The following is a 20,363-nucleotide window of genomic DNA, read 5'->3' as shown; positions in this document are numbered from 1 at the left end:
TGATCCGTAGCATGAGAACCTGCACAAAGCTCACAAACTATAGCTATTTGATTAACTCCATATATAGCCAGAGAATCAACCTTCATTGACAGAGCTTGAAGCTGTGCTGCAATAGCGGTGGCTGCATCAACTTCCAGAATGCCTGCTACCTTACCAGGCATCATCCTCTGAGTTGGGTTTTGATGCTCATTTACAGCCATAGTCTCGATAAGATTATAAGCCTCAGTATAGCTTTTAGCCCATAAAGCGCCTCCGGCTGCTGCATCGAGCATGGGCCGAGATTGGGCCCCCAAACCATTATAGAAACCCGTGATCACCATCCAATCAGGCATTCCATGATGTGGACACTTTCTCAGCATTTCCTTGTAGCGTTCCCAAGCTTCGCACATAGATTCTGTAGGTTGCTGCACAAACTGAGTAAGAGCACTCCTCATAGCAGCAGTCTTTGCCATTGGATAAAACTTCACCAGAAACTTTTGCGCAAGATCTTGCCACGTAGTGATGGACCCTGCTGGTTCAGAATGTAACCAGTCCTTAGCTTTGTCCCTTAGTGAGAATGGGAAAAGCCTCAGCTTGATAGCCTCATCAGTCACGCCATTATACTTAAAAGTGCTGCAGATCTCGACAAAATTCCTTATGTGCATGTTGGGGTCTTCAGTCGCTGCTCCTCCAAAAGAAACAGAATTCTGCACCATCTGAATAGTGCCCGACTTGATTTCAAAGGTGTTAGCTTGAATGGCCGGATGAAGAATGCTTGACTGAATGTCATCAATTTTTGGCCGAGAAAAGTCCATGAGAGCTGGATCAGCTTGAACAATACGATCACCCATGTTTACTGGTTCTTTCCGCTCAGTTCCTGAATCCGAATCTTCAAAATCTAACTTCTCCGGAATATCAAGAACTTCGTCTTTCTCCTCAGCTGTATCTAAAGTCCTCTTGCGAGTACGAGAACGAGTTTGCATAAACGCTCGCTAAAGTACCTGAAACACAACCGGATACAATAAGTAACTACTACGTCCTAATCACTGAGTCCTAATGACCAATGATGGTAAGTACATAAACTAAACAAATACGCCGAGTCCCCGGCAGCGGCGCCAAAAACTTGTTAGGGCAAAAACACACTCTAATATTCACGCAAGTATACGCGTTCTCAAGTAATATAGAATACTTTCTAGTTCGTTCCCACAGAGACTCAGACTAATTTATTGTCTAATTAAGCTCACTCACCAATGTATGATTACTTCTCAATGTTAAGACACTAACACTTAGAATTGTTGACTAAATATTAACTACAATTAACTACTTAATTAATCACTTAATTAACACTGCAAATTATCAATAATAAAACACTCATGAGATCACAACTTCATTACTACTTCCTTCAATAGTCATTGTTATTTCCTTTAGCATGTGACAGTGATGACATTAATCGAATAACACGAAACTGATAAAAGCCAACTTTCATTGTACTAATACCATTCTACCAAACATCCACAATTAAGATAGAAGTTGAATAGTCATCAATTATGTTGAGTTCCTATATGTCTACAGAAATTGACAACACAACGATTTAAGCACAAGTTATTCCTTTTGATTACATAGGGCAAATAAAACTGTTAGAGTTATCCACTAATCATGCACAACGTACATGAACCTATGCTAGCATGGCAAGTTCTAAATCTCAAGATCCACCATCGCTTCACAATAGATTAACACCCTATCTTATATGTTCGCGACGCACATAAGACAAATACGCACAACCAATACTAGATATCATACAATCATCACACACTAAAATATTAAACAATTAACTAAAGAATTCCATAGTAAATCTGTTGCAACCCCACGATCACGATTAGCCCATAATAGCACTTATCGTCATCATGGGTTCATATGAAATCATGATAAACAAACACAAGAAAATAATAACTAAACTAATTATATTAAATCAGAGTACGTCACAAGATTAAATAGGTTCAAAGTAAGAAAACTAGCATCCAACGTTATAACGAAACAAGAATCACAAGAAAATATGTTTCCTCTTCGTTGCTGTGTACTAAAACTGTCTTCTTCCTTATCTCCTTCGCTCCTTGCGTAATAACACGATCCTCTATCTTGAAAACGTCTCCAAATCTACTTATATAATAGTCCCATAAAACTCAGATTGCATAGAAGTGGAAGCCAAACAGAAATAGAAGTCCTAAAATAAATTATCTTTTTTCCCGACCCTGCGCGGCCGCTCAGCATAGCTGAGCGGGCGCTCAGCTTCCTGCGCGGGCGCTCAGGACCTTTCTGGAAAATTCCTGAGTTTGCTCCGTTTCTTTGCCGTAATCTGCCCATTTCTTCCCTCTCTCAATGATGAACACATGCCAAGGCTTATTCTTGATGATTACCCCTCCGAAATGCAACTGATACCCTGAAATGCATAAACACTAGAAAAATGCATCAAATACACAAAATACTTGATTTCAATGCACCAATTTAAGCCATTTTAAGATGTTCTAAGTGGTATAAAATGCCACTTATCAGTTATCCGTCGGGACTATAATTCTTATCCGTCGAGTGCTACTTTATTTCACTAAGTAAAATCTACTTAGATGTTTTGTTTAGGTAATCATCAAGTACACAACATGTTCACAACAATCTCCCCCAATTTATGTCTACTGGAATTGTAGCCATAAATTAAGAGATACTTGATGATAACAAAACATCCTAAACATATACCTTTAAAGATAAGTAGATAAAACTGAAAGTGCTTCAATTTAAACAAAAATGTACAAGGTTTGGCTCACAGTCAGTTCAAGATGCTCCTCTAGTCTGAGCAGATTTTTCTAGATTCTTGAAGGTCTGGATCTTCTTCCAAGCTTTCTGTTGTTTTCTTCAATTTGATTCTGGAGCTGTCTGTGGAATTCTAATTCATCAGATTCTAAGAGATCTAACATTTCTTGCATTTCCAAGAGAGTCTCATTGCTAGAGATACTCAATTGGTCTTCTAATCTGAAGAATCTTCTCACACCCTTGTCATCCATGAATTCCATCAACCAGTAGGGCCTTAGATGCACTCTTTTCCCTGTGTATGGGATGATAAGAGTTTTGGGTAGTGCATCTTTGGCTCTAACACTCCTTAGCTCTTCAATCTTCTTCAATACTAATCTTCTTGCAGTTACATTGAACCAAAAGTTTTTCTTGAAGGATGAGTAGACTTTGATCAACACAGCTTGGCTTTCTTAAAGTATCCTGTGAAGAGGCCACTGAATCTCCCTTCCCCCTTTGTACTTGAACACCAACCTTTCAGGTAGGTTTCTGTATGCATCAATCACCCTTACCTCATCCAGCTCCTCCAGATAGAGGTTTAGATCTGAGAATTCTTTGATGTCACACAAGTACAAGTAGTCTCCCCTGTTGACCTTGGGTTGAGCTTTGACTATTGACTTGGATTTGAGATGTGACAGCTTCACTTTCTTGACTGCCCTTGATTTTGTCCTTCTTGGCTTAGTAAGAATTGGCAAGTTGAAGTCAGGAATTGGTAATTTATCCCACTCTATTGGCTCATCCTTTGGCACAATAGGCTCTCCATGTATGTTCCTGTAGGGGTCCACCACCCTTATATCTTCAAATACCACAGAGGGATTTGATGCTTGAGTTTCAGCTTGAGTGGATTCCTTTGGAAATTGATCTTCCAATTCCTTGTCAACAACATCCAACTTTCTTTTTGTTCTTTTAGCCAGTTCTTTCTTTCTTGGGGATTTCTTCTATTTTTCAATCTTCTTCTCTGATTCAGCAGCTTGAGATGGTTGAGAGGGAATTTGTTGAGAAGAATTCACAGCCTGTAGCTTGGCCAAGATAGCAAGCTGTTCTTTCTTTTGTTTAGACTTCTTTTCATCTAGAGCAGCTTGCCTCTTTTCCTGCTTCAATCTGGCTTTTTCTTCTTCCTTTGCATGAGCAAATTGTGGATGTCCAGCTACCACACAAATTTCCTTCCCATTTCTGAATATCTTTGCAATTCTCTTTCTTGAGGTTGAATCAGCTGGATCTTTGTAGAGGAGAATAGATCTTGACAGAAGCTTCTTTTCATCAGGCTTGGGTGTCTCATACACAGAATCCATAGGGTTCTTCAAAGATAACTTTGGATAGTTTGCCCTTGGTTTAAGAATTATCTCAGCCTTTGTAGTCTGGATGCAGGACGATTGTCCTTTCTCCAGATAGTTCATGCTCATCTCATTCACATTGATTGGCTTGACATGAGAGTGATGGATGGCTGACTGATCTGGCTCCTTGACTAATTGAAACTTTTTCTGTATTTCCTCATCAATCTTTTTCCAGTTGATCAGAGTCAACTCTTCTTTATCAGCATCTTTTAAATTTGCTGCTGCTGCATTTATAAGATCTATACCATCTGCAACTGGTGGATTGGAGATAGTAATTGAAGGTACAATTACTTTGCTGATTTGAACTTGAAGTTTCTCCCCCTCAGTTGGTCCTTTCCCCCCCTTACTTGATTCTCTCTCCCCCTTTTTGTTATCATCAAGTGGAGGAGTTAGGCCTTGTGCTTTAGCCAGTTGCATAAGAAGATTTGTCTGAGTCTGTTGATTTTGAAGAAGTGGAGCCACTGAATTCTCAATAACTTGAACTCTGTTTTCCATCTTGGCTATCTTCTTGTCAGAATCTGATTCTCTTCTCAACCTTAGTAATAGATCATGCATTGTATCATATGGCATTATTGAATCCAGCTTCTTAGAGTTATATGTCTTTAAGTCAGCTATCTCCTTTTTCAATTCATCCACACTGAGATTATGTCTTGAGTGTTGGATCTTCATTAAGTGCAAAGAGTCTAGGTGAGCTTGAAGAACAGCCTTGGTACCAGCATCTGAAGCTTCCTGAAGGGCCTGCTGAATAGCTATTACTTGTTTTACCAAAGACACCTCAAATTGCCCTGGTGAAAATTCCTTTGCCCATGCCCATTTAGGTAAACTGAAAGCAGAACTTGGGTCTTCAGCTCCCCCTACGTTCATGCTTCCATCCAAAGAACCAGAGTCATCATCATCAGAATTTACTCCAAATTCTTCAGATGGCTCTCCAGCTTGAGAAGGCATTCTGTTTACAGCAGCTTTATCTCTTTGAAGAGATTCTGTGGTGTGCACTAAATTCAACGTCTGCTCTGCCTCCACATTGCCCTGAGCAGCCAACAGTTGATAGGCTGAAACAGGGTGAGTAAAAGTGTCAGCATCCAAGGAAATGTTATCAATTACATCTTTGTAATGTTGCTGAAATTGTCTTTCCTTTTCAGTATCATCCACAATCATTGACTCACTAGCAATGGCTGGTTTCATCCTTATTTCTCCAGTACCTGCCTTTCTCTCATATTCTCTCTTTTGTTGCATCAGGGTCTCACCCTGGCTCCCCACCCTCACACCCTCACCTTCACCTACTAAGGTGGGACTCCTCTCACTCACTTTTGCCAATCCTGAATGAATGGATTGCTGAGATTCACTTTTTTCCTCTCCTTTTGCCTGGGAGCAACCCAGCCTCTCACTCAATGCACTCTCCTCTCTCAGTCCTAAGAGTGATTGTATTACCACCAAATCTTCTACACTTGAAATTATTGAAGTTTGAAGTTGTGCAGAGACACTCGACGGATAAGTGATATCCGTCGGGTGAGTGGTAAAGCTATCCGACGGATAACTGCTGTTAAGCTTATCCGTCGGGATACAATCACTACTCGACGGATGAGCAATATCCATCGAGAGAGTGGAAATGAATGAGGTGGGAAGAGAAACTATTGTTGACTCTGTGTTAATTGAAGTTATTTGAGGCACAGATGTCACAATAGAATCAGAAAGAATTGGCAAGTGAGCCAACAAATCATCTAAAAGATGATGCTCACTTGCACTGGATTTTGGCTTCCCCAACAGAGTTAAAGAAGGGGAATCAGGAATTGAAATGTTTATCATGTCCACTTCCAGTGAGTTAGTTGGTGAGTATTGTGTTTCAGTGGCTTCTATAATGAGAGATTTTGGCTGTGACTCCACATTTATTGGAGCCACATCAATCTGAATTTGAGAAGGTGCAGGGACTGTGTCTTTAGCACCAGTTTGCACTAAGTGTGTGCCCTGTGCATCCCCAGTTGTTTTGGATTTCTTCTTTCTAGTGTAAGTTTGGTGTGAGCTTGTGTCCCTAACCCTCTTGGCCTGTGCTCTTGGATGAGAGCTTTGTTCAATAGCCACATCCTTTTGGGAGGATGCAGCTAGAAGTGAGCTTTTGTCCTTTTTAAGCACTACAGTTTGTTGGGAAACTGCAGTGTGGCTAGGCTGGGATTCACTCAACTCTCCAACCTTATCCTTGGGGTTTCTTTGATGTTCACCCTTTCCCTCACCTATCTTACCCTCCTTCACACTCCCCTCTTTGGTTTTGGTAGATTTTTGAACTGGTACCTTTTGAGAGATACCAGAGGGGGTTTTCTTTGATTTGGATTTATAAATTGTAGTTGTTTTGGCAGCTTTGGTAGGCAACTGTTTGGTCATTGTCACAGTTGCCATAGCTATGCCTGAAGTCAAAGAAATAGAAGAGATTGGAATAGTTGAGGGTCTGGATGAACTTACCTCACTTACCTGAGGTGTTAGCATTACAGGAAAATAGAACATTGGCACATCCTTGTGATGGTTGGCTCTGTTCAAGTCTGCAATGATTCTTCTCTCTTGAACCCAACAAGCTAATTTGTTGTTTGGGTTCTCAAGTTCAATCTCTTGACAAAGATGGTTAGCCAAAAGCATAAAAAATCTAGCATAGTAAATATTATTTCCTCTTTTGGTTAAATCACCTAGTTTAAAACCTAACTCATACACAACAAGGTCACTGAAATTGTAATATTTGTCTGTAACTAGCATGTATAGCATGTTAAGCATGGAAATGTTCACAGAATCAAAATTACTGATTTTTCCAGAAAAGACTTTAGTTACTACATCACACAAGTAACTCCATTCCTTCCTAAGACCTAGTCTTCTAATTTCACTTAGTTTTGCAGTAGGAAGTGCATAATGAATGGAATTGAGCATATTGACAATATCAGTGTCAGTGTGTGGTGCAGTTACATTATCATCAGGAATCTTGAAACATGCTTTTATGACATCACTATTGATACAGAAATCATTACCTTTGATGGTTAGAGTGATGGTTTTGTCAGTAGAGTTATAGATTGCTGTTGTCCACATCTCCTCAACAACTTAACAATAAATTATGGGTGATTCCAGCATGGCAAAACTTAGCTTGCAGTTGTTCACGAAGTCCATCATCTTATGATAGTCTTCAGATTGCTGAATCCCCTTATTGACCAAGGCGGTGAAGTTGTTCTTCTTATAGATGAACCCAGTATGTGACATGATCTTAACTACGGGTGCCATTGTTAGAGAAGAAAAGCTTGGAAAGAAAGAGGATTTTTTTTTGCTTGAGAGAGAATGAAATAACACAGTTGAATTTGAGAATGATAAAAGAAAATGATTAGAAAGAAATAAGCTTTTATACTTTACTCAAAATCAACTGATAAAAATAATAAAGAGAAGTAAATTACCCAATAGAAATTGTCTAAAATAGCCGTTTTAAAATAAACTGTAAAAATTCCACCCATTATCCGTCGTGTAATGCTTACAAACTGTAAGTATACTCGATGGATAATGTTCAGGGAATTAACGGTTAAGATTTAGACAATTCGACGGATGAGGATAAACTGTTACCCGTCGAGTTTTAAAAGATTCCAGAAAAGTAATTGATTTTTATTTGCACATTGTATATCGACGGATGACTCAACTTGATGGATAATGGTCATCCGTCGAAATTTTTATCCAAGACTAAAAATCAGTTAAATTTCTGGCTACTTTTCAACTTGCAAAATAATTCAGATAAGTTCAAGAGTAATTAAGCATACCTAACTCACTTACCAACCTAGAAAAGGTGGATTCATCCAGTGGTTTGGTAAGAATATCTGCAAGTTGCTTCTCACTTGGAACAAAATGTAACTCTACAGTACCATTCATTACATGTTCCCTTATGAAATGGTACTTGATGTCTATATGCTTTGTCCTTGAATGTTGCACTGGATTTTCAGTGATGGCAATTGCACTTGTGTTGTCACAGAAAATAGGAATTCTCTCAACTTGCAAACCATAGTCTAGCAATTGATTTTTCATCCATAAAATCTGTGCACAGCAACTGCCAGCAGCAATATATTCAGCTTCAGCTGTAGAAGTAGAAACTGAATTTTGCTTTTTACTGAACCAGGACACAAGCTTGTCTACTAAAAATTGACAGGTTCCTGTTGTGCTTTTTCTATCAATTCTGCAACCTGCATAATCTGCATCTGAATAACCAGTTAGATCAAAGCCAGAATCTCTAGGATACCAAATGCCAAAGTTTAGTATTCCTTTGAGATATCTGAAGATTCTCTTAATAGCTATTAAATGAGACTCTCTAGGATTAGCCTGAAATCTAGCACACAAACATGTAGCAAACATTATATCTGGCCTACTAGCTGTAAAGTACAGAAGTGAGCCAACCATGCCTCTATAACTTGAAATTTCCACAGACTTTTCAGTAATGTTTAGTTCAAGCTTAGTTGCAGTGGCCATGGGAGTTTTTGCAGATGTGCAATCCATTAGATCAAACTTCTTTAAAAGATCAAAAATATATTTAGTTTGACTAATGAATATTCCATCACTAACTTGCTTAACTTGTCAACCAAGAAAGTAAGTTAGTTCTCCCATCATACTCATTTCATACTTGCTTTGCATCAGTTTGGCAAACTTTTTACAAAGTTTCTCATCTGTAGAGCCAAAAATAATATCATCTACATAAATTTGAACAAGTATGCTAGAGCCATTCACATTTCTGAAAAATAAAGTTTTATCTACAGTACCTCTTGTGAAGTGATTTTCTAAAAGGAACTTTGATAAAGTGTCATACCAGGCTCTAGGTGCTTGCTTCAGTCCATAAAGTGCTTTTAGTAGATAATAGACATACTCTGGGAAATTTGGATCTTCAAAGCCAGGAGGTTGACTTACATACACTTCTTCCTCCAAATCTTCATTCAGAAATGCACTTTTGACATCCATTTGATAGACCTTGAAATTGGCATGGGCTGCATAGGCTAAGAAGATTCTGATGGCTTCAAGTCTTGCAACAGGAGCAAATGTTTCATCAAAATTTATTCCTTCTTGCTGACAATAGCCTTTAGCAACCAATCTTGCTTTGTTCCTTACTACTATGCCATTTTCATCCATCTTGTTTCTGAATACCCATTTGGTGTCTATTGGATTCTTTCCTGTAGGCTTGGGTACCAGCTTCCATACTTTATTCCTTTCAAATTGGTTTAGCTCCTCCTGCATAGCTAAAATCCAATCAGGATCTAACAAGGCTTCTTCTACCTTCTTTGGTTCTTCCTTAGACAGGAAGCTGCTGTATAGACATTCTTCTTGAGTTGCTCTCCTGGTTTGAACTCTGGAAGAAACATCACCAATGATCAGTTCAAAGGGGTGATCTTTTGTCCATTTTCTTAGTTGAGGTAGATTAGCCCTAGATGAAGAGACCTCAATGTTGTCTTGATGTGTGATTGAGTTTTGATTGCTAGAAACTCCCCCTGAGTTTGTGGATCTTTGATTTGAGATTGGGGTGCTTTCTATGGGTGATCTGCCTTGACTTCCTGCTCCTTTTGATAACCCGACGGATGGTGAATTTTGAGTACCGACGGATGAGGCAGGTTGTCTTCCGACGGATAATACAGATTGCCTTCCGACGGATGAAGCATTATGTAACTCGACGGATGTTGAGTTTTGTGCTTCATTTGTAGTAGATTTGTCTGCATTATCCTTAGACACTGTTTCTTAATCACTCTCATCATCACTTTCATCACTGACCATCTCAACATTGTCGAATTTGAGGCTCTCATGGTAATCTCCATCTTTTAGTCCTTCAATCTTTCTATCATCAAACACAACATGTATAGATTCAACAACAATGTTGGTTCTTAGATTGTAGACTCTATATGCTTTACCAACAGCATATCCAACAAAAATTCCTTCATCTGCTTTAGCATCAAACTTCCCATTTTGATCAGTTTGATTTCTCAGAATATAGCATTTACAGCCAAAGACATGAAGAAAGTTCAGAGTTGGCTTCTTGTTCTTGAACAATTGATAAGGTGTCATGCATCTTGCTTGATTAATCAGAGAGATGTTCTGAGTGTAGCATGCAGTGTTTACAGTTTCAGCCCAGAAGTATGTTGGTAGTTTTGATTCTTCAAGCATTGTCCTTGCAGCTTCAATAAGAGATCTATTCTTTCTTTCCACTACTCCATTATGTTGTGGAGTCCTTGCTGCTGAGAACTCATGCAAGATTCCATTTTCCTCACAAAATGCTCTCATGACATAGTTCTTGAACTCAGTTCCATTATCACTCCTGATTCTTCTAACTTTGAAATCAGGATGATTGTTAACTTGCCTTATGTGATTGATGATGATTTCACTAGCTTCATCCTTGGACTTTAGGAAATAGGTCCAAGAGAACTTTGAGAAATCATCTACAATTACTAGGCAAAATCTTTTCTTTGAGATTGACAATATATTGACTGGTCCAAACAAATCCATGTGAAGCAGTTGTAGAGGCTCTTCAATTGTTGAATCAAGTTTCTTCCTGAATGATGCTTTAATCTGCTTCCCTTTTTGGCAGGCATCACACAGTCCATCCTTTGTAAATTCCACCATAGGAATGCCTCTAACTAGCTCTTTCTTTACCAGCTCATTCATGGTCTTGAAGTTCAAATGGGATAGCTTCTTGTGCCATAGCCAACTTTTATCTTGACTTGCTTTACTGAGAAGACAAGTTACAGATTCTGCTTTAGTTGAGTTGAAGTCAGCTAGATACACATTTCCTCTTCTCACACCAGTGAGAACCACTTTGTTGTTTTGATTATTAATCACAACACAGGTTTCTTTGTTGAAGGTTACTGAGTTGCCTTTATCACAAAGCTGGCTGATACTCAACAGATTGTGTTTGAGACCATCCACTAAGGCAACCTCTTCAATGATGACATTGTCCTTTGAAATCAAGCCATATCCCACAGTATAACCTTTGCTGTCATCTCCAAAAATGATACTTGGGCCAGCTCTCTCTTCAAACTCAGTGAGCAGGGTAGAATCACCAGTCATGTGTCTTGAACAACTACTATCCAAGTACCAAAGATTCCATCTGTTTCCCTGCACACATCAAAATCAAATCAAGTTGATTTTGGTACCCAAGTTTCCTTGGGTCCTGCCTTGTTAGCTTTCTTCTTCTGTTTCTTAGGTCTTAACTCATTTGACTTAGGAATTTCAGATTCTTCCTTAGTCATTTGGGTTGGGCCTTTGAAACCACTAGATGCAACATAATTATTATGCATGTTAAATGGCATGCTTGGTGCAAACATGTTATTCCAGTAAGGCATGCTAAATGGCATTTGAGGCATATTGTATGCAGCATAATATGGATTAGGTGCAAATGGCATATTAGCAAACTGTGCATTCATGTTCTGTATAGGCATAGTATGTACAGGCATGGGAGGCATGGCATTCATGTTAGAGAATTGAGTCTGAACAGACATGGGAGTAGGCATGGCAGATTTGCAATTAACAGACAAATGATTTACACTACCACACTTGACACAGATTTTTCTAGGAGCATATTTGTCAGGTGTGTAGTTATTATGTTTGTTAATCCCTACTTTACCATTCCTATTGTTTTTCCTTTTAGTCTCTGTTTTTACCTCTATCTTTTCAAGTCTGTCACTTAACTGTTTGACAGTCATGTGACCAACATTAGCCTTCTTCCCTTTCTTGGCTTGACTTGACTCTCCTGAAACAAAGTTCTTAGAAACAGACCCATACTTTTCATTTAGCTTGGTTAATTTGGCTTTGCTAATGGGTTTGCTCACAGCCGACGGATGAGGATTTTTATCATTCGACGGATAACACTTTTTGTTATCCGACGGATAGTCCTCATCATCCGTCGAGTCTACATCTGTCAGCAATCCATCTACAAAAATAGGTTCTAGTTTCTCCTTATTCTTTTTCCAGGCTTCATCACAAAAAGACTCAATTCCTTGAACCTTGGTGATTTGAGCATGAACATCTCTGGATGTTTTCCATGCTTTAATCACCTCCTGTTCACGATCGAGCTGCTTCTTTAAAATTTCTTCCTTTTTCAAGGACCCAGTTAATTCCTCCTTGGCAATTCTACACTCAATTTTTAGTTTCTCAAACTCAACAAACTGAGACTCAAGCACATTATTCCTCTCACTCAAAAACAAGTTGTTTTCTTTGATTTTAGCATTTTCTTTAGTGAGGGACTTAAGTGTAACACGCAAATGATACAATTCTGTAGACATGTCATTTATTGCATCATTACACTCAGCTTTAGATAAATGTGCAAGGTTTGTAGTGATTACCTGATTGCTTGAGGAACTTGTCTCTGTTTCATCAGACTTGGCCATAAGGGCTAGATTGACATAGCTGACATCTTCATCTTCATCCAAACCATCAGTTGTCCAGTCATTCTCTTATGTAATAAAAGCCCTTCCCTTCTGTTTGAGTAGATCAAAGTATTTTTGCTTATAATCCACAGACTCAAATCTTTTCTTACTGGAATCTGACTTTCTACACTCATTTGCAAAATGCCCTGCCAAGCCACATTTGAAACACTTGAATTTTGATTTATCCACCATGTTTCTATTTGGCTTGGCAGCTCCAAAGTTCTTCTTGAACTTGAGCTTGGCAAATCTTCTTGAAAGGAATGCTAGGTGCTCATCAATGTTCTCCATGTCATCTTGACTCAATGAATCTTCACTTTCTGCAGCTAGCCCTTTACCCTTGCTTTCACAGGCCTTTGAAGTTGATTCCACAGCTTCCATCTTCACTTCCTTCTCCTTTTCCAGTTCAGCCACTAGTACAATGGATCCTCCTTTCTTCTTTCCTCTCTCCATTCTTTCATCCTGCTCTATCTCAAGCTCATAGGTCTTTAGAATGCCATACAGTCTCTCCAAAGTAAACTCCTTATAATCTTGTGAGTTTCTCAATGAGACTGTCATTGGTTTCCATTCCTTTGGAAGAGATCTGAGAAATTTCAGATTGGAGTCTTTAGTCTGATAGACTCTTCCATGCAATTTAAGAGCATTTAGTAGCTTTTGGAATCTACTAAAAATATCAGTGAGTGACTCACTTTCTTCATTGTGAAAATGCTCATATTGCTGAATCAGGAGCTGTATTTTATTTTCTCTTACTTGCTCAGTACCATCACAGATTATCTATATTGTGTCCCAAACTTCCTTGGTAGTCTTGCAGTTGATGATGTTATCAAACATGTCTGCATCAACACCATTGAACAGAATGTTCATGGCCTTTTTGTCTTTCCTGACTTGTTCCATATCAGGTTCAGACCATTCATGCCTTGGCTTTGGAACAGATGGTTCATTTCCTGTTGCAGCTCTCATTGGAACATGAGGGCCTCTTTCTATGCATTCCACATAGGACTCATCTTGAGAAAGCATATGAAGATGCATCTTTACCTTCCAATGATGGTAATTATCTTTATCAAGAAAAGGAATCTTGACTCCAACATCTTTCTTGTTCATCTTGCTGAATTGTTTTGATCTTTAAACTCTTTGTAGATTAAGAGCTTGCTCTGATACCAATTGTTAGTCCCTTAACAATATAGCAAGAATTACAGAAGGGGGGGTTGAATGGAATTCTTGAACCTTTTTCTTGAAATAAAAGTGTTCAACTCGATTATGGATATATTTGTTTTGATTAGCACAATGCGGAATGTAAACTTGAATGAATCAAAACATAAGTAATTAAAAACAAGAGTCTTTAAAAACTTTCTGGTGGATTTAAACAATTCCACCAGAGATATATTTAATATATTGAGAGGACTCTGTGTGCAGAAATGCTCACAGCTGCTTACACAAAAAAAATAGAACTGCTAAGAACACAGGAAATGCTAAAGATAGTGCTTACAAAGATTTTTCTGTTGTTGTTTCTTAGCTATCTCAGTTGTTTTTCTATTTGCTACTCTCTTGGTTTATATATTACCAAGATTACAAAGTCAAAAAGACTGAACAAATATAAAATCTAACAGTCTTGATCTTTGCTGCTTTTCGTCCTCTATTACCCAGTTAATGGGCTTCCACAGTGTGTTTGTATCCAACTCAACGGCTGTGTGTCAGCTTTCACTGTTCAACTGATGTTTGAATTCTTGATATGATCATCCGTCGACTTTCAGATCATCCGTTGATGACTTGATTGATCATCCGTCGACTGCTATGTTAAACATCCGTTGATAGTCATTTGATCATCCGTCGAAGCTTTGTTAATCATCCGTTGGTAGCTATTTTGGCACTTGACTTCATTTCACTTATACAGAATTACAAGACATTGCTTATGTACAGTTAATCAACCTATTCTGCATATCTAGTTAAAGTCAACATGACTTATATGCTACTTCAGATTCTATACAAAGGTGCATACAACACTGTGCTACAAACTTATTATTACATAAGCTACTCACTCGATGGATAATAAGTTAATCATCCGTCGGGACTATAATGAGTTATCTGTCGGGACTATAATTCTTATATGTCGAGTGCTACTTTATTTCACTAAGTAAAATCTACTTAGATGTTTTGTTTAGGTATTCATCAAGTACACAACATATTCACAACAATAAAATAACCAAGTTGTGTTTGTAAACTGAATTTGGTTTAGTGGGTGTTTGTACATCCACCTAGTTTGCTATCTACTTTTGAACGTGAATCAGTATGGATTTATGGTATAATTAAAATAAATTATGGTATTGTGACTTGTAGCATTAGTTTTATATTTTGATTTTGTCAAGTTTGTGATTGATTTTGTTAAGTTTGTGATTGGAAACCGAAAATTAAATTAGACTTTGGCAGGTTCAGAGTTTGGTTTGTGATTGCATTAGATTTTAGCAGGTATAGAATATAAATTAGAAGCCGAAAATGGCGAGAAATTGAAAAATAAGTATTTGGCTCTTCTAGAAATACAAACTTACAACGGTTGTTCATCACATATTCCGTCGTAAGTAGGTCCCAATTTTTAACACACGACAGTTTTTTCCATCGGAAGTTACTAATTTACGACGTATAGTTGTGTCGTAAATTCATCTTTTATTTTATCAAGGTGGGACCCACAAGAAAATATCCGACGATTTCTCCGTCGTAAGTAACTAACATACAACGATATTTTCCGTTGTAAGTTTATAACATACGACGATATTTTCCGTCGTAAGTAGATTTATTATTTTATTGAGCATGTGGGCCCCTTATTCCTAACTTGCGACGCAATTTTATCTTGTGACGAAAAAACGAACTTACTACTCGATCAAAAAAGACGATTTTTTTCCGTCGTAAATGGCTCAATTACGACGCTTTCAGTTCAAAAAAACCGTCGTAAATGGCCAGATTTGTTGTAGTGATTGAATTTAATTTTTAATTATAATTTCTTTTAAATAGTAAAAGACTTATAAAATATACAATTTTTAAAATCTAAAAGATCAAGTATACAATAGATTTGGGAACTATTATAAGGGGTTATGATTTATGCTTGATAAATATAAGATCTTATCACTTACAATTAAAAAAAATGAAATGATAGTCTGAATTCCTTGAAAAATTGTTACTACATAATAAATTATTAATTATTAAAATATATTTTTATATTTTAAGGGAGCTCGATTTATAACTAAGATAATAAAGACTTTCTTATTTTTATTATCGTAGTAAAAAAATTTCATATGATAATATTTTTATAATAAAATGCGAGATGATTCCATATATACAATATAATTATATAAATTAAACTTACAAGTTTGTGAAAGTGATACTCTTTCACTAATTTTCATATCTTATTTTAAAAGAAGTTAAAAAGACTAAATTCACTATTCATTAATTAATAAATATGACTGAATCAAGATCATAAGAAAATGGACATGCGATGGTTGACTATAGAATAATTTTACTTCATTAAACGTGAAATAATAATTATATTTCTTTTATAACGTGTTTGGGATGGGTGCAAGAGCAATTACATCATTTTTTTGTTAATTAAATTAAAGAAGGTGTTTAATAAAATTTAAAATAATAATCATTTACTTTATAAATCGATTTCTGGATAGAAACAAGTTTTTCGGGGAAGGATAAATACTTAAAAGTATATGACTTGGACTAATTTGAAATAATTCTATTTAATATTTATTTATAGTGCTTATGAGTTATAGGTAGTGAAAAAAATATAATTATGAATATCTCAAACTCGAGAATACTAAATATTATAGAACTATTGTACCGTATAATGTTTTATACTTGATAAAAATACGATCTGATGACTTTATAATTATAAAATTGAAGTGAAGTTTGAGTAGCTTGAAAAAATGTTACTAATAAATAATTACTTAATTACTAATATATTTATGATCTTAAAATAACCCGATTCATAAATTAGATAATAATTTCATAATTTAATAATCATAACAAACATATTTTCATATAAAAAATTATACAATAAAATGTAAGACCGGGTCTTGAGATGCAGCCGAGTAATATATAATATATAATTAGATAGTGTAAACCTGCAAATTTTTGAAAATCATACTATGTTATAATTTTTGAATATCATTAAAAAATAACTAAATCAATTGAATATACTTAACAAATATTATTATTAAAATTATTTTAAAAAGTGGACATGTTGCTATTGTTGTTTTTAATAATACTAATTGATTATAAATATATTTATTCCCTTTATGTGTTTGTTTTGGATTATTTTATCAATCATACCATTTATTTTCTTTAAAGAACAAAAAATCCTTTTAGTAAAATTCAAAATAATAAACATTTTAATTCTAGACAAAACCAATTTTTTAGGAAGTAAAGTACTTATAATAATTTTTATTTTTGATAAGCAAATGAAATATATTAAAATTCATCACCGTACAAAAGAATCATATCAGTTCCGGTAAACAATTAGAGAGACACCACTATTACAAGTACCACTCAAACAGACATAATAGAAAACTAAAAATTAGAACCACTTCAAGAAAATCCCAAAAAAAACCACTTTCAGCAAAAGCCCCATCCAAATGCACACCTCAAATCTATGTTTTTGAAGTTTGCGACTCCCAAAATTTCTCCTCCATCTCGGACCATTTAAGAAGCACCTCCTCCACATCCTTCCCATCGTCACTGAGTACGGAACCATCAAAATTTATAGCCCGAGTTTCCTTCTCCCCATCATTAATACAAATGCTTGCCACTTGTCCCCTGCTCTTCTCCCTTTTACCATTAAATCCGCACATAAATTCCTCTAAGGTGTCGTGAAGCTCATTGTCCATGATGTCAAACACCGCAACTCTTTGAATATCTCTTTGTCAAGATCAATAACCTCATTCCCGAAATGATCATCTAGTTTAGCCAGCTTCTTACCATCTATCATAGACATGAAATCCGAACTCTGTAACCCATTATTTTTAAAGACATGCCCCTCCAATATCTTACTCTTCCCCTTGATCCACCTACTATACGCCTCATCAATAACATACTTCTCCCCAGCACCGTTATCTTTCAACCCATCGGGACCCTCAGTATTGGAAAGAACTCTATTTTTTGGAATCATGGCCAAGCTCATATTTGAGTCTGTCACCACAGTTTCATTCCCAGACAACTCAATAGGGCTATGCATGTTCTCATTTTCAGTATAGTTCACAAAAATATTGAGATAGTAGTTGAAAGTCACTGAAGGATCATGCTTAACAATGTTTAAGAGAGGAACTATACCTAGTTGTTGAGGGGGAGCATTAGCTTAAGTTCCAAAAGCCACCTGATGTCCATCAGGCCCTAACATCCGGAGAGGAGCTACATCATGCAAAGAAACTAGCGCCCACAATTCTTCGTACTCATGTTCTTGATCCACGACCTCCGGAGGTTCTGGGGTAGGGGCATAAAAAACCTGACCTAGAATAAAATCATCTTCTATTTGAAATGGGATAAACCTCCCTATATCCCTGTTCAAATAAGTTTCCAGATCTCCAAACAACCCAGGTGCTTTACTGAAAAAGTTTAGGTGATTCATATCATAGATGGCCAGATATTCAACCGTTCTATTTTTTAGAATAGGGATAAGAGCTGTTCTTCACTGGGTTAACGAATCAACAAACATATTAGCATACAAAGAGAGGAACTGTGTCCTTACCTCCACCAAATCATGGGGAAAAACTTGATTCTCTTCGCGCCTTATCAGATCATAAACTTCTCCATTCGTGGTCTCAATGCTCAGCTTGAACCTTGCCATCTCTGTACAATCCACCAGTGCCGTCTATACACCCCATAAAATGGCGTTTACTTCCTCTCTGTCATTCATTGGTCATATCCACGCTCCTAAGTTATCACCCTCAGAATCCCGTACAATGACACCAACACCGTTGATATTTCTATTGTGTAATGGGAGTTGTGAAAAGACGAAATGAACATTGATCTTCATGAAATGCTCATTAGGAGCCACCCATGTATTCTCCATTTTGATAACCAATGAGACTAGCAGACCCCTTGATAGAAGAAAAGGGGAAAATAAAAGTAGACTGAAACCCAATAGAAGAGAACCCTTTATGTATATAGACATACCTATTGAGCTTCTACTTGGGAAAATGAGAAGAAATAATGGCCAAACTCGGGAAATCAAATAGAAGTTATTTGCTATTTTAACAAAACCACTGGAAAAATTACTTTTATTCCTTTCGGCTTAAGCCCGTATGTAAATACGGCCCACTTGTATTGGGTATATTTCACATTTCAGCCCCTCCCCCATATCTACCTCCCAAAACGTTAAGGCCCATCATGATATATTATCGGCACATAACATCCCCATCTCCACTTTATCCATTCCCTGTTTTTCCAGAATATCAGCATCTTCATTTAATTCCCTGGGAACCAATTCAAAAGATAAAAAATTCCGAGATAAGAATTCCTCCGTTTCACTTCTAAACTCCGCTGTCTCTTTGACGTTAAGATCAGGATAAAAAGTCTACCTATTATATCCGAGGATATCAATTACCTCTACTTAATCATAACATATTATCACTCTTAGTTTAGTGACTCCTAACTTCCATAACACCTCCATTACATGTATAATGGCACGAACTTCGGCTTCCAGATTATTTATAGCATTGCAGGGGCCAGAAAAAGAGTGACTAATGAAATCATTTTTATTCATAATCTTCCCCCATACCTCCTCCCAAAAGACTTAAAGAATTGGATCCCCATGCAACATCCACTACACATACTAAATCAAATTTTATTCTCTTAAATTTCCATTAATATGAGGTTAATTTGTGAATATGTACCAAAACCACACATTGAGGATTCAGATTCCAAGTTGGGTCACTAGTAGAAGCAATGAAGTTTGCAGTTTTGCACCAATGAGCAGAACGACAGACTATAAAATAGAATATATTTTTACTAGAGTCCTTCTTTGTCATTACGAGATAGCCACAGTGTGCAGCAAGTTGCAGCAACGATCATTTTCCACACCTGACTCAACCTAGCATCTTTAATAACATTAAAAATGGCATAAAGTGAGAAGTTAATTATCATATTCACGTGACTGGAACATGTCCACCATAAACCAATACAGCTCCATACCTCCTTTTTCGTATTGCACTCCCTGAGAATATGTGAAGTCGTTTATGTGAATACAATCTGCGATTAATACATATAAATCAAATAAGTGTGTGCGTGAGTAAACGAAATCAAACAGAGAAAGGAAGAATATAACCAAATGGAAATCCTCGGATCCAGTTGAAACTGTCTCCTTAAAGCTATTTCGCCTCTCACCGTATGTGCGGGTCGATAGCCTCCCAGGATAAAACGAGATACCAGTATAATCGATAGATCGAATATACTCTCAGCGAACTTGAACTAAGCTCGAGAACTATCACCGGAGTATTGGAAAATTTAAGACTAAAGAGACCGAGAATGAAAGAGAGGACTCTTATTCCCTTGACTTAATAAAACTGATGCCCTAAGACTCTATTTATAAAGAGAGGTTTGAAAGGACTTGTTTTTCTTTTCGATGTGGTACATGGTATTTATAAGAAAAACTAAGGAATAGGTTTGTGCTACTCTCGATGTGGTACAAAACCACTTTTCATATTAAAAGGTAAAATTTTGGAACATCAGTTCTCATTCACCTTTTACTCATTTTAAGCGTGTAAATATGCGTTGGAATCCCCTCGAAGAGGAGAATACGTTCCAATAAATACACACCACTAACACA

The 20,363-nt window shown here is 36.9% G+C and overlaps 1 non-coding gene across 1 annotated transcript; it reads left to right on the top strand.

The window, feature by feature from the left end:
* The first annotated feature begins 330 nt into the window (after positions 1 to 330).
* LOC141669515 (small nucleolar RNA R71) lies at positions 331 to 437 on the top strand. The gene has a single exon (XR_012553794.1). It is a non-coding gene; the product is annotated as a small nucleolar RNA R71 (small nucleolar RNA).
* Positions 438 to 20,363: the final 19,926 nt, after the last annotated feature.

This window comes from Apium graveolens, chromosome 6, assembly GCF_009905375.1.
Source record: "Apium graveolens cultivar Ventura chromosome 6, ASM990537v1, whole genome shotgun sequence".
Classification (NCBI taxonomy): Eukaryota; Viridiplantae; Streptophyta; class Magnoliopsida; order Apiales; family Apiaceae; genus Apium; species Apium graveolens.
Note: the sequence above shows the minus strand (reverse complement) of the source record. Positions and strands in the feature narration are given on the sequence as shown.